The sequence below is a fragment of the Betta splendens genome, chromosome 7 (assembly GCF_900634795.4).
Source record: "Betta splendens chromosome 7, fBetSpl5.4, whole genome shotgun sequence".
Classification (NCBI taxonomy): Eukaryota; Metazoa; Chordata; class Actinopteri; order Anabantiformes; family Osphronemidae; genus Betta; species Betta splendens.
Genome location: NC_040887.2, coordinates 2,566,114 through 2,578,301, shown reverse-complemented (window position 1 = coordinate 2,578,301; position 12,188 = coordinate 2,566,114). Strand labels below are relative to the sequence as shown.

General features: G+C 52.6%; 1 protein-coding gene across 7 annotated transcripts in view; it reads left to right on the top strand.

The window, feature by feature from the left end:
* zbtb46 (zinc finger and BTB domain containing 46) overlaps positions 1–12,188 on the top strand; it is a 52,252-nt gene that overhangs the window by 25,866 nt on the left and 14,198 nt on the right. The window lies entirely within an intron of this gene.

Below are 12,188 nucleotides of genomic sequence, written 5' to 3'. Positions count from 1 at the left end.
CAACATGTTTCTCACACGTAATGTGGTGCGTTCGACCCCCTGGATCTGAGCAGGACCTGTTCCTGCTTCTTTTCCAGATTTAGACAGGGCTTCTCCTGGACACTGGATGTGCGCTGTGATGCTGCTCCCTCTCCTCCACTGATCTGATAGGCAGTAATGGGCCCTGTGGCCGTGAGCCTGGCAGCACCGCGCGCTGGGGCTTATGTGTCACACTGTACCCGGCGTTCGCCGCTCGCTAGCCGGCGCGGGGGCCGAGCGTAGTGTGAGATATGCATGAACACCGGCGGAGCGACGGACGGAGAGGGAGGGGAGTTCTTTACAGTAAACCTCCTCTCTTCTCACTTCCAGTCGACCTGAAGTTCCTCTTTTCCAGTGTGTTTATTTTAGAAAGGTGCCTTTGTTCTGTTTACCGTGCAGCCTCTACCCCCATCAGACCCGTTGGGGGGGGGGGGGGGGGTGTTTGGACAAACGGACAACCCGAACAGGATGTGGAGGTCGGCAGCCTGTGGGTGTGTCCGTTTGGCTGAGGTGCAGCTTGCATACAAACGCACACATATGTGTACATACAATCATGGGAGTGTTCCCGCTGCAGGGCAAAGTCTCCCTTCCTCCACCAGACTCATTCTCTCCCTTCCCTCCTTCCCTCCTTCCCTCCTCTCCCCCACACCTCCTTCCTTTCTCTCTCTCTCCTTCATCCCTCATTCCTTCTCTTGTGACAAATCGCCCCTCCGCCTTTTGAAAAGAGGAAAAAAAAGGAAGTGTTAAAGATACAGAAGAGTTGGCCAACAGCAATGAGAAACTAGGAGGGAGAGGCCAAAATCACCACAGGGGACAATTATGGCTTGTGCTGTGTACATCCACAAGAGCTTGTGTGTGTATTTTTGTGTGGTTCCTTTTGGGTTTGATAGTTATAGAGGCGTTGAAGACAGTCCTGGAAGCCACAGTCTGTCCTTCACAACTATTTGTCCCCTCCTCCTCTCCTCTATCCCTCCTTCCCTCTGTCTGTTTGGACCTTCCTTTCCATTTCGTCAGTTCACGCTGTCACTTCTGTTTTGGCTCATCTCGTTCGTCGGGGCTCCGGCCTTTTCTTCTGCGTGCGTCTTTGTGTGGTTTCGCGTCGAGGGTATGGGCTTCAAATAAAAACAAAGCTGCGGGTTCGACTTCTTCCTCATTAGCGGTCGACTGTGTCTATTTGTTGTGTAAAACCAGAACTTCCAGGTTCTGTTCCAAATGTGCAGTGTCAATCACTGACTGGAGTTTTTATTTCCAAGCTTTTGTCATTAATTCCCACAAAACCATTAAAGGTTGAAGGTTTGACGGACAGAGAGGAGCCAAACGTTAACTGGCTTCAATGTTGAGCAAAGTATGTATATTTAATTTTCCAACACTGAGTCTAATGGTGTTAATAAAGTGGATGTTCCACACTGGTCTGGATTTGTTCAATGTGCTCCTTTAGAATAATAGCTTTGCTGATTTGCAAAAAACGTTCAGGTCTTAATTTATATACAAATTAAGAGATTGAGAGAGACATACTTCAAACAACCTTGACTGTAATGTCTTAAAAATTCATTTATTTCACTTCTCCTTGTTAGAACATTTCCTTTAATCTGTGACCTTAAAAGCTCATGTTAGTGATTAAAAACCACAAAAAATTCATTTGGATTTAATTTCACATTTTAGTTGATTATGTTTTTAAGGGGGACATCAATGTTTTTAGTAATTAATACATTCAAATAGGTGACAAGAGGAAAAAGATGATATTTATTATTTTATGTCTGCAAAACTACTGAGATGTCAGCTGATCTTAGTGGAGCAGAAACGGAGGTCAGACCATAAACTCACTGAACAGCTGAACTTGAGAGCGTCTGAACGGTGCAGTGGATTCTGTGACTGTACTCGCTGTGGTGACGGCCTAAACGCCAGCTCGCCCTCTGAACGGCCCTGAACACATCATGTGGTGGGATTCACAGTCGGTCAATAGTTTAGTTTAGTTTTGTTTGTTGAACCCACGTGCTGCTGTTTGGTTCATTAAAGGAGGCCACAGCTCCATTGTTCCCACTGTCTGACCCAGAACCCCCCCCCCCCCCCCCATTACACCGCATGGAGAACGTACCAAAGCTGAAGCAGTGCATCTCCTGGCTGTGGTTTCTCTCCTCAGCCCCGTCTGTCTGCACCATCAACCACTGTGTGTACAGTAAACATCAACCGGCTGCTTCAACGAGCACCGTACCTGTAGCTTCATTATTGATGCTATTGACTGGCGTCCTGAGTGAGACGCGCTTCCTTCCTGCCTCGGCCTGAACGCGGAGGCTCAGACTCTGACTGAAGGCCTGAGCGATAGCGAGGCAGACAGTCTGTGTTTGCATGTGCTCATGTTGTAATTGTCAGTGACCCTGGCAGCGCTCTCCTTTTGTGGTCGGACTGTTTGGCCTTCCCACCGCGCCTCTGGCCCGACACACGCTGGCTCTCAAGGTTTGCGCTCCGTGCCGCGTGTTTTGGGAGCGACGGGAGCCAGAGGTGGGTTTGATAGTGCGGGGACACCCAGACCCCCCCCCCACCCAGACCCCCCCCCCCCCCCCCCCCCCCGCCCCCCCCTCGCTTCAGGCCTTGATAAGCGGAGCCGGAGTCTGTGGGGGTTAGAGATTTCTGTCTGGCACAAACACACACACACACACACACACACACACACACACACACACACACTGGGATCCGCCCGCTCCACATTCCTGTGTCCGACTAAGGAAGCAGCCCAGCCGTCTTCCCCTCCACTCCCAAATTATCCCCTTCTCCTGAAGTCGCTGCTACTTATCGCACGCCTCTCCACCTCTCGCTTCACTTCTGACTCATGCATACCTCCTCTCTCCAGCAGGTCTCATCCTCTCTCCCCGTCCGCCGAGCGCACAAACAGCTCTAATCATCCAATCTGAGTCGTTAAATGTTTTACAAAAGCAGAGACGAGGAGCTGCCGGTGCTGTGGGATATTATCACCTTTTTGCAGCGCGAATCATCGCGCTGCAAAAAACGTGTATGTGTTGTATCGTTTCTCATGGTGGTTGTGATGTGATCTGTCATTCGCTAAGAAATACCAGAGTCTGTACTGGAAACATGGAATAAATTCATATTATAGGCAGATAAAACTGACTCCTCGGTGCCTCCCACCTTTTGCCTTTACCAGTCGCTCCCTTTTACCCTCTTATCTCTGCCCCTCATCCTCCCTTCCCTGTGCCTTGGACTCTGCTTGCATCGCTCGCCCCCCTCTTCCTCCCTTTCTCTTGCTCCATCTATGCCTCTCTGCCTTTCAGGGGTGTGTTGCAGGGAGGGGTCATGTGGTCTCACTCTGCCCTTCTCTCTAATGGCTTCTTAATGAGAGAGTGAGAGAGAAACAGGGAGACGAGCAGTTTGGAGAAGTGGGGTGAGATATCAGCAGTTCTGCTCAGGGCACTCACTCTTACTGCGCGTGTGTGTGTGTGTGTGTGTGTGTGTGTGTGTGTGTGTGTGTGTGTGTGTGTGTGTGTGTGTGTGTTTGCACCATTTGGCTGACCCCTTGCTCCATTTCGAGCCCTTTCAGAGCTCTGTGCTTCTCTCTGGGGAAAGAGGAAATGACACGTTTGTAGCCTTGAATAAGCTCCCGGGCTCATCACATGCAGTGTCCACTGGATCTGGCTGCAGGGAGGGGGGGTGTTAGCGAGGTGAAGGGGGGGGGGGGCTCTGGGAGGGGGAGCGCTCTTTAATTTGCACAGCTTCTGCTGATTTGATCATAAGCAATTAATCTCAATGGCTCAGCTCGGCTGCGCTGGGGGGGGGGTCCTCTGGGGGAGAGGGGCTGCGGCCGGTCTGGGGGGGGTTCCCTCCGTCCACGCAGTCATTTTCTACCTTCTCACCTCTTACACTTGTTCCTTAATGACAGTTGTTCCACGTGCAGAACAGCATGGGTCCGTAGCAAAGGTCTCTCCAGAATCCTGGGATCATAAAGCTTGTGACTCACATTTTTTATTTATAATGTTTTTCCATAATCATCTGGAAGCGGCTCTGATCCATGTCGCCGGAGCACGGCTCCTGTGTCCGTGCTCGCGGTCCGTGCTGCCGAGAGGCTTGTGGAGTGAGATCCAGGGTCCGGATCCGTCCAGCGCCGGCCGGCTCCACAGTGACACACACCTCCACTGATCCACTTACACTGAGCTTTGTCTCCCTCACCTTCGCCTCATCTGTCTGCACCGCTTCCTCTCGTTAACCCTGCGCTCTCTCCCTCTCCCCTCATTGGGATCTGCATGTTCGCCCGTCTCCCCCGTCTCCCCCGTCTCCCGCTTCCTCCCGTGCCCTCGCTTTCTCCTCTCCACGGCGCCGTAGTCCTCCCATGCTGAGGCCAGAGCTCTCTCCATTGTTGGAGGCAGGTTGCCAAGGATACAAGCACAGAGAGGCACAGTCTTAATGTTATGAGATGGGAGAGAGATGAGCAGAGAGGGGAGAGGGGCCGCAGCCTGAGCTCAGTGGGCTCAGCAGAACCCACGGAACCGCCCCCGGCAGAACCCACGGAACAGCCCCCTGCAGAACCCACGGAACCGTCCCCAGGAGAACCCACGGAACCGCCCTCAGTAGAACCCATGGAACCGCCCTCAGCAGAACCCACAGGACCGCCCTCAGCAGAACCCATGGAACCGTCCTCAGCAGAACCCACGGAACCGCCCTCAGCAGAACCCACAGGACCGCCCTCAGCAGAACCCATGGAACAGCCCTCAGCAGAACCCGCGGAACCGCCCTCAGCAGAACCCATGGAACAGCCCTCAGCAGAACCCACAGGACCGCCCTCGGCAGAACCCATGGAACCGCCCTCAGCAGAACTTGCGGAACCGCCCTCTGCAGAACCCACAGGACCGCCCTCAGCAAAACCCATGGAACCGCCCCCGGCAGAACCCACGGAACCGTCCCCAGCAGAACCCACGGAACAGCCCTCGGCAGAACCCGCGGAACCGCCTTCGGCAGAACCCATGGAACAGCCCTCAGCAGAACCCACAGGACCGCCCTCGGCAGAACCCATGGAACCGCCCTCAGCAGAACCCACAGGACCGCCCTCAGCAGAACCCATGGAACAGCCCTCAGCAGAACCCGCGGAACCGCCCTTAGCAGAACCCATGGAACCGCCCTCAGCAGAACCCATGGAACCGCCCTCAGCAAAACCCATGGAACCGTCCCTCAGCAGAACCCACGGAACCGCCCTCAGCAGAACCCACAGGACCGCCCTCAGCAGAACCCATGGAACAGCCCTCAGCAGAACCCACAGGACCGCCCTCGGCAGAACCCATGGAACCGCCCTCAGCAGAACTTGCGGAACCGCCCTCTGCAGAACCCACAGGACCGCCCTCAGCAAAACCCATGGAACCGCCCCCGGCAGAACCCACGGAACCGCCCTCAGCAGAACCCATGGAACCGCCCTCAGCAAAACCCATGGAACCGTCCTCAGCAGAACCCATGGAACAGCCCTCAGCAGAACCCACAGGACCGCCCTCGGCAGAACCCATGGAACCGCCCTCAGCAGAACTTGCGGAACCGCCCTCTGCAGAACCCATGGAACAGCCCTCAGCAGAACCCACAGGACCGCCCTCAGCAAAACCCATGGAACCGCCCCCGGCAGAACCCACGGAACCGTCCCCAGCAGAACCCACGGAACAGCCCTCGGCAGAACCCGCGGAACCGCCCTCGGCAGAACCCACGGAACCGCCCTCGGCAGAACCCACGGAACAGCCCTCGGCAGAACCCACGGAACCGCCCTGTTCCGTCACCGGCGTCTGTCTCTGCCTCCACCTCCGCTCCGCTCACCTGTTCCCCCTGATCGCAGCACGTCTTCTCGGGCTTTTTAGCTTCACCAAATCCAAAGAGGTCCTCTATTGGGACGTTTGCTGCTGATGGCGGCCTGACGGACCTGTAGGACATCACCTCACTGGTGTGTCGCTGCTGAGGCGTGAGGAGCAGAGGCTCTGCATACTTATGCACGAGCACAAAAAAAGAAGCCAGACTTTATTATGGTCATAAGATCAAAGCAGCCAGATTAGAATTTAAATCGCTGGAGGTAATTTGGGGAGGTTTAATAAAAAAGACAATTATTTGTGGAAATATCTGATACATTTAAATGAACGCACGGAGCAGGTGCACACACGGACCTGAAGCCTCATAGTTTATAGCAGGTGTTGTGTGTGTGTTGTGTGGGGTTAAATACCTGACAATCAGCGTGCAGCTGATTCATACTTCATTCTGTTGGTTGGTTTCCTCAGACGTGTTTGGTGTGAGTCCGTGTTGTGGGTCCATTATGTGAGTTTGTGTTGTGAGTCAGTGGTGTGGGTCCATGTTGTGGGTCTGTGTTGAGAGTCGGTTTTGAGTTTGTATCGTGAGTTTGTGTTGTGGTTCTGTGTTGTGAGTTTGTGTTGTGGGTCTGTGTTGTGAGTTTTTGTTGTGGGTCCGTGTTGTGAGTCTGTGTTGTGAGTCCGTTTTGTGAGTCCGTGTTGAGTTTGTGTCGTGAGTTTGTGTTGTGGGTCCGTGTTGTGAGTTTGTGTTGTGGGTCCGTGTTGTGAGTCTGTGTTGTGAGTCCGTTTTGTGAGTCCGTGTTGAGTTTGTGTCGTGAGTTTGTGTTGTGGGTCCGTGTTGTGAGTCTGTGTTGTGAGTCCGTTTTGTGAGTCCGTGTTGAGTTTGTGTCGTGAGTTTGTGTTGTGGGTCCGTGTTGTGAGTTTGTGTTGTGAGTCCATGTGGAGTGTGTTAACCCACAGGCTGCTTCCCCACCCAGAGCCTTTGTCGTCCTCCTCCTCCACTTTCCATTATCCCTGCTTTTAACCACTCTCTCCCCCACCTCACCCTCCACCTCACCCTCCAAACGTGACCCTGGCCCGGCTGGACGGGGCTGTTGGGCTCCTGCCCGTTCACCAGTTCCTCCCTTGTGGATAAAGCCAAGACATAACTGCACTCTCTCTCTCTCTCTCTCTCTCTCTCTCTCTCTCTCTCTCTAACCCTCAATCTCTCCATCTCTCCCTCTTTGCTTTTAGCACAAAGCCCTGCGTGTCTGCCTTCCTTCCCCACCCAGCATTCTTTCCCCATGCAGACCTCTCCCCCGCTCTCTCTCTCTCTCCCTCTTTCTCTCTCTCTCTCTCTCTCTCTCTCTCTCTCCCTCTTTCTCTCTCCCTCTCTCTCTCTCTCTCTCTCTCTCTCTCGCTCTCTCTCGACTTCCCTCCTATCCACCAACTCGCTCAGCCTCACCCTACCTTTCATTAGCCCACTCTTTATCTCACACACTCTCTTAACTCGCCCCCCTCCACTCTCCCATCTTTCCAGCCCTTACACTCCTGTTCTCTCTCTCTCTCTCTCTCTCTCTCTCTATCTCTCTCTCTCTCTCTCTCTCTCTCTGTCTCCCCCTTAGTTGCCTCAGCTTTTGTTTCTGATACATCTTCATTTATTTCTCTTTCACTCTTTCCCTGCTGACCCTATTATTTTTATATTCTCTTTCTCTTTGCCTTTACTCCCTCTCTCTCTCTCTCTCTCCCCCTCTCTCTCTACCTCCCTCCCACTCCTCTCAGTCCCTCTAAGCTGCATTAACTCCCCAGATTACCTTGAGCCCTGCAATTCTCCCTCCCCCACGCACTCACCCGCTCCCTCTTTACCTCCCATCTCTCCCTCTTTAGCATGGCAGCTAATTTCAAAAACAAAATACATTTGAACGTGTATTTTTGAGGATCTCAATGGACAGAGAGGCGCTTAACAATAGCAGAAGAGACTTAGCTCTACCTGATAACAGGTGAATGCACCTTTAACTGGCCCTGATGCAACAAGGAAGCACAGGCTCTTACGTCATCGCCTCTGAGGACATTTAGGATACGCTTTATCATCAGCGCATCCTGGGTCTTCACACATCTGACACAGATCTTAATGATGCGTCTCTCGTGTCTAAAGACTGGAGCCTGAGGAGGTCGTGGACCTTCATGGACTCTAATTTGTGGAGCTCCCAGTTACAACGTCTCACCTGAGTTCATCATGTACTGGATACTGAATGCGTTGCTAACGCGCTGAGCCGCCCTTTTTCGTCCCACCTCGGTCCAGTATGGGCTACTGGGAGCGATGGGAGCTGCGCTGCCGCTCTCTGAGCCACGCGAGCGGCCGCATCTTGTGCGGCGGCGGCGGCGTCTCGACGCGCAGAAAGAATTTTCTCATTTCGTTGGCTCACTGTAGACGTGCTCGCACACTCACTCGCTCATCCCCACCATCAGTATCCACCCTCCCTCCCACAGCCTCTGTAACCTCCCCCTCACCTCTCCTCACCCACCCACCCACCCACACTCCATCACCCCACTGTCCACCTCTCACCCCACCACTCTTGCAATCGCTGTGCTCCTCTCCTCTCCTCTCTTCTCCTCCCTCCACCCACTCTCTCTCTCTCTCTCTCTCTCTCTCTCTCTCTCTCTCTCTCTCTTTCTCTGAGCCCCCAGCAGCACCACCATCACCACCACCACCAGCAGCACCATCATCTCTCTCTGTCTCTCTCTTCCCTGTCCTTTACCACTCTCTTCCCTCTGTCCCTCCCTCCTCTAAAGCCTTCAGGCTCTGCTTGATTTATGCCTGCCCTCCCCATCCAATAGACACACACACCCCACCAACTCCACCCACTCTTCCCTATCTCTCCTGGAGGTTGTGGCCCGGCTAGTCCCTAAAAACAACAGAGAGAGAGAGCAAGTAAGGGAGAGAGAGAGAGAATAACAACCTCTTTTACTTTCCATCCTCCCTCCTTTTAACCCAGCATTTTTTTCATTCCCCTCTCCCACACTGCTTTTTAAATTGCCTCTGAATTCTTGAGCTGTTTTAATGCCTCACTCCCCCTTCTCAGCTGAAATTACTTTTTTACCCTCTCAAACTCTGGCATGCTGAGGAGGCAAGTTCCACCTTCCCTCCCCTCTTTGTCCACTCGAGGACAAATGCGCGCTAATCACGCTTTCTTACAAGTGTTCGGAGCTGTTTGTGGAGAGAAAGGTGAAGGAGGAACTTTGATTTTGTGGCCGTTGTGTCATTGGGACGACGCGGTGGCAGCGGAGTCTGTGACAACGCGCCTCTTGTGACGCCTCGTCCTTTTGGACCTCAGGCGGCCGAGCCATTAAGCAGGCGGGCTTGGGGCAAGGCTTCTCTGTCTCAGACACACACACAGACACACACTGAGGCTTTCTCCTTTGTTTGTACTCCCATACTCAAACATGCACACAGGCCCTACTTTCTTCTCTGACAGCTCTCTTGTGGTCGACAAGCCTCAGTAACTCGTTGCTTAACCACCCTGGACTTTTTCTCTCCATTGTGTTTGGCTACTGTCTCTGTTGATTTGAAGGCGTGGTGTCTTGTGTGCGCGCGCGCGTGTGAGCGTGCGTGTAGGTGATAAAGGAGTGTGACCATCAACAGCCAGGCCGTGACTTGAAGTGCGCGTGTATCGGTTTGTGTTTATTCATTTTATCTGTGAGAAAACTGTATTTTTGGAAAATGAAAACTCCCTCGCTGAGCGTTTAGCTTCATCTTGAGAGTGAAGAGGCATATTTTGTGACACGCACACACACACACACACTCACGGACACGCTTCTGGAGTACAATCAGAACACAAGGTCAGAGGTCAAACTGGGTCAGCTGACCCTTACCTCCCTTTTCAGGCCTTCTTTCGCCTCCTCTTTACTGCGTCAAAGTGCACTCCCTAATAACACGACTCCCCTAGTGAAGCACACACGCGGGCGCTCAGATATACAGCACAGCCTCCAACCACAGCGCATAAAACTGTATCTTCTGTCCATTAGCTGTAACTCTCTCAATGGATGATAAATGCAGTATCCCTCTCAACACATTTGAAGTATAGTTCAACACACACATCCTTTATTCCAAGGCAAGTCTTATTCCGCCTTTGCTTTTTCCCACTCAAGCCCCCACATAGCTTGCAGCATGGCTCACACACACACACACACACACACACACACACACACACACACACACACACACACACACACACACACACACACACACACACACACACACACACACGAACAAAGAGAACCACCATTTCCACATATTTGTCTCTCCTTTTAAAAGGGGGTTTTATTTAGCATAAATGTTGAAGCCAAGGGTGCCCGGCTACCATGGCAACCAAATTAAACGGAGGATCTCTTCAGAAAGCAGAAATCTAAATTATTCGGACTCTTTTATGAAGGGGAAAATGAAAATTCCCTCCACTGTACGGAGACCACTGTGCTGTACAGGTGGAATAAAGGAGCAGGAGACGATGAGGAGCACGCCATTGTTTTCGCATCTGACCGTGCGGTTCAAAGGCGCATCCCACAGCAGCCACATTCACGGAGTTGTCTCGTGACAAGCGTCACGTTAACTCCCGGCGTTCACGCACAAAGGAGTGATGTAACCAGCGCCGCTCCAAAACTCCGGATAAACCTATTGCATTCAAAGACGCCACAATATGTGTACGTGCAAATCCTCCAACCCTGCGCACGTATGATGAAATCCATAAGCTGCGTGCATGGGATTAGGTGCGACTGTTTCCAGGGTGGTAAATGATTTTATCTGTCAGAACAGGATGAGGTTTAAGTACCACACCATCTATGCATGTCTGATAGCGCTTACATAAGTAAAGGAGGATTATGTGTATATTCGGATTATTCCATGCGGAAGCCTGTTTATGGTCAATTTCTAATACCTCACACTTGTTGGGGAGCGTGGATGAAGCCGCAGATGCAGCACGGTTCAATGTGCTGAATGCAGGAGCATCGCAGGCGCTTTAGTACCAGAAAGGAGATTTACAGGAAACCACGAAGCGCTCACGTTTCCATAACTCCCACTGAGTGTGTGTGTGTGTGTGTGTGTGTGTGTGTGCGTGCGTGCGTGCGCGCGCGTGTGTGCGTGTGTGTGTGTGTGTGTGTGCATTGTTACTGTACGGCCGTGAGGAGTGTGGACATGTTCCATCTGTAGACGCACGTGTCCAGGGGATGTGGGGAAAAAGTGGTCAGGGGTCGTTCGCTAGTCCAATGAACAGATGAGTGGCGGGAGATGGGGGTCAGAGGTGACCCTCTTCTCTCTCTCGCTCCCTCACTTCCTCTTCTTTCCATTTCTCTGCCTCTCCTTTCTCCCTGTGTGTGTGTGTGTGTGTGTTGGTGCGTGTTTGTTGTTGGCCCACAGCAGATCTATGTTATTGATTGACTCCTGTGGCTGCTGGGCTGCCCACTGAAGGAGGGGGCAGCGCTCTAATGAATTCCTGCACCTCGTGCCCCCTTGCGCCAACCCCTACACCCCCTCCTTAATTAACTTTGTGTGTTTGTGTGTGCGCGGGCGGGTTGGGGGGGGGTGTTTTGTGTGCATCTTCCACAGCCTCCTCCACAGCTCCACACCCCCGCGTTGCACTCCCCTGCCTTTTCTCCTTCTTCCTCTGCCTTTCTCTTCTCCACCCTCTTCATGTCTCCTCTCTCCTTTCTTCTTCTTTATCTCTTCTCTGTATCTGCTACTCGCTGATTACTTCAGATGTGTGTCTCGCTCATCTGTCACGCCCCGCATCCTTCCCTGCATCATCACTTATATCCATACGCTTTTTCTGATGCCTCCTGTATATGTATGTGCGTGGATCCATCCATCCCATCCGCGATCATTTATCTGTAGTGAGCATGAAAAATGACTGACAGCATGTGTGGTGGGTGTGTGTGGGGGTGGGGGGGGTGGGGGGGGTCAGCGCTGACCCAGTAAGCTGTGAAGAGGCTCTGTACCCATCGGTATTCCAGACGTGGAGGCAAACCACTGTCTCTGTCACCTTGACTCCCGCTGCAGCACACGAGCGCCGGCTGCACAGGAAACACTGCGCTCGGCCTGACTGTGCTCAAAATGGGCATCAGGCATCGCTTTGGTGCTTTTCCTTTGCGCCCATTATATTTTTTCGCCCGCTTCTGTCCTCACTTTGTTTATTTCCCATCAGCTCCGAGCGTGATTCCAGCTGTCGCAGCGGGGCCTTTGTGGAGCGCTAGACTTATGTATTAGGACGTCAGAAGGTTTCTGTCCGGAACAATCAAACATAATTACACTCACACACCCTCCTTAAAGCAGCGCGTGCATCGGCTCAGGAGTGTGTGCAGACGCTTGTTTTAGGTGTAGACAGGCCGTTCTTCTCTGAGTTAGTGATGCACATGCGGGTATTT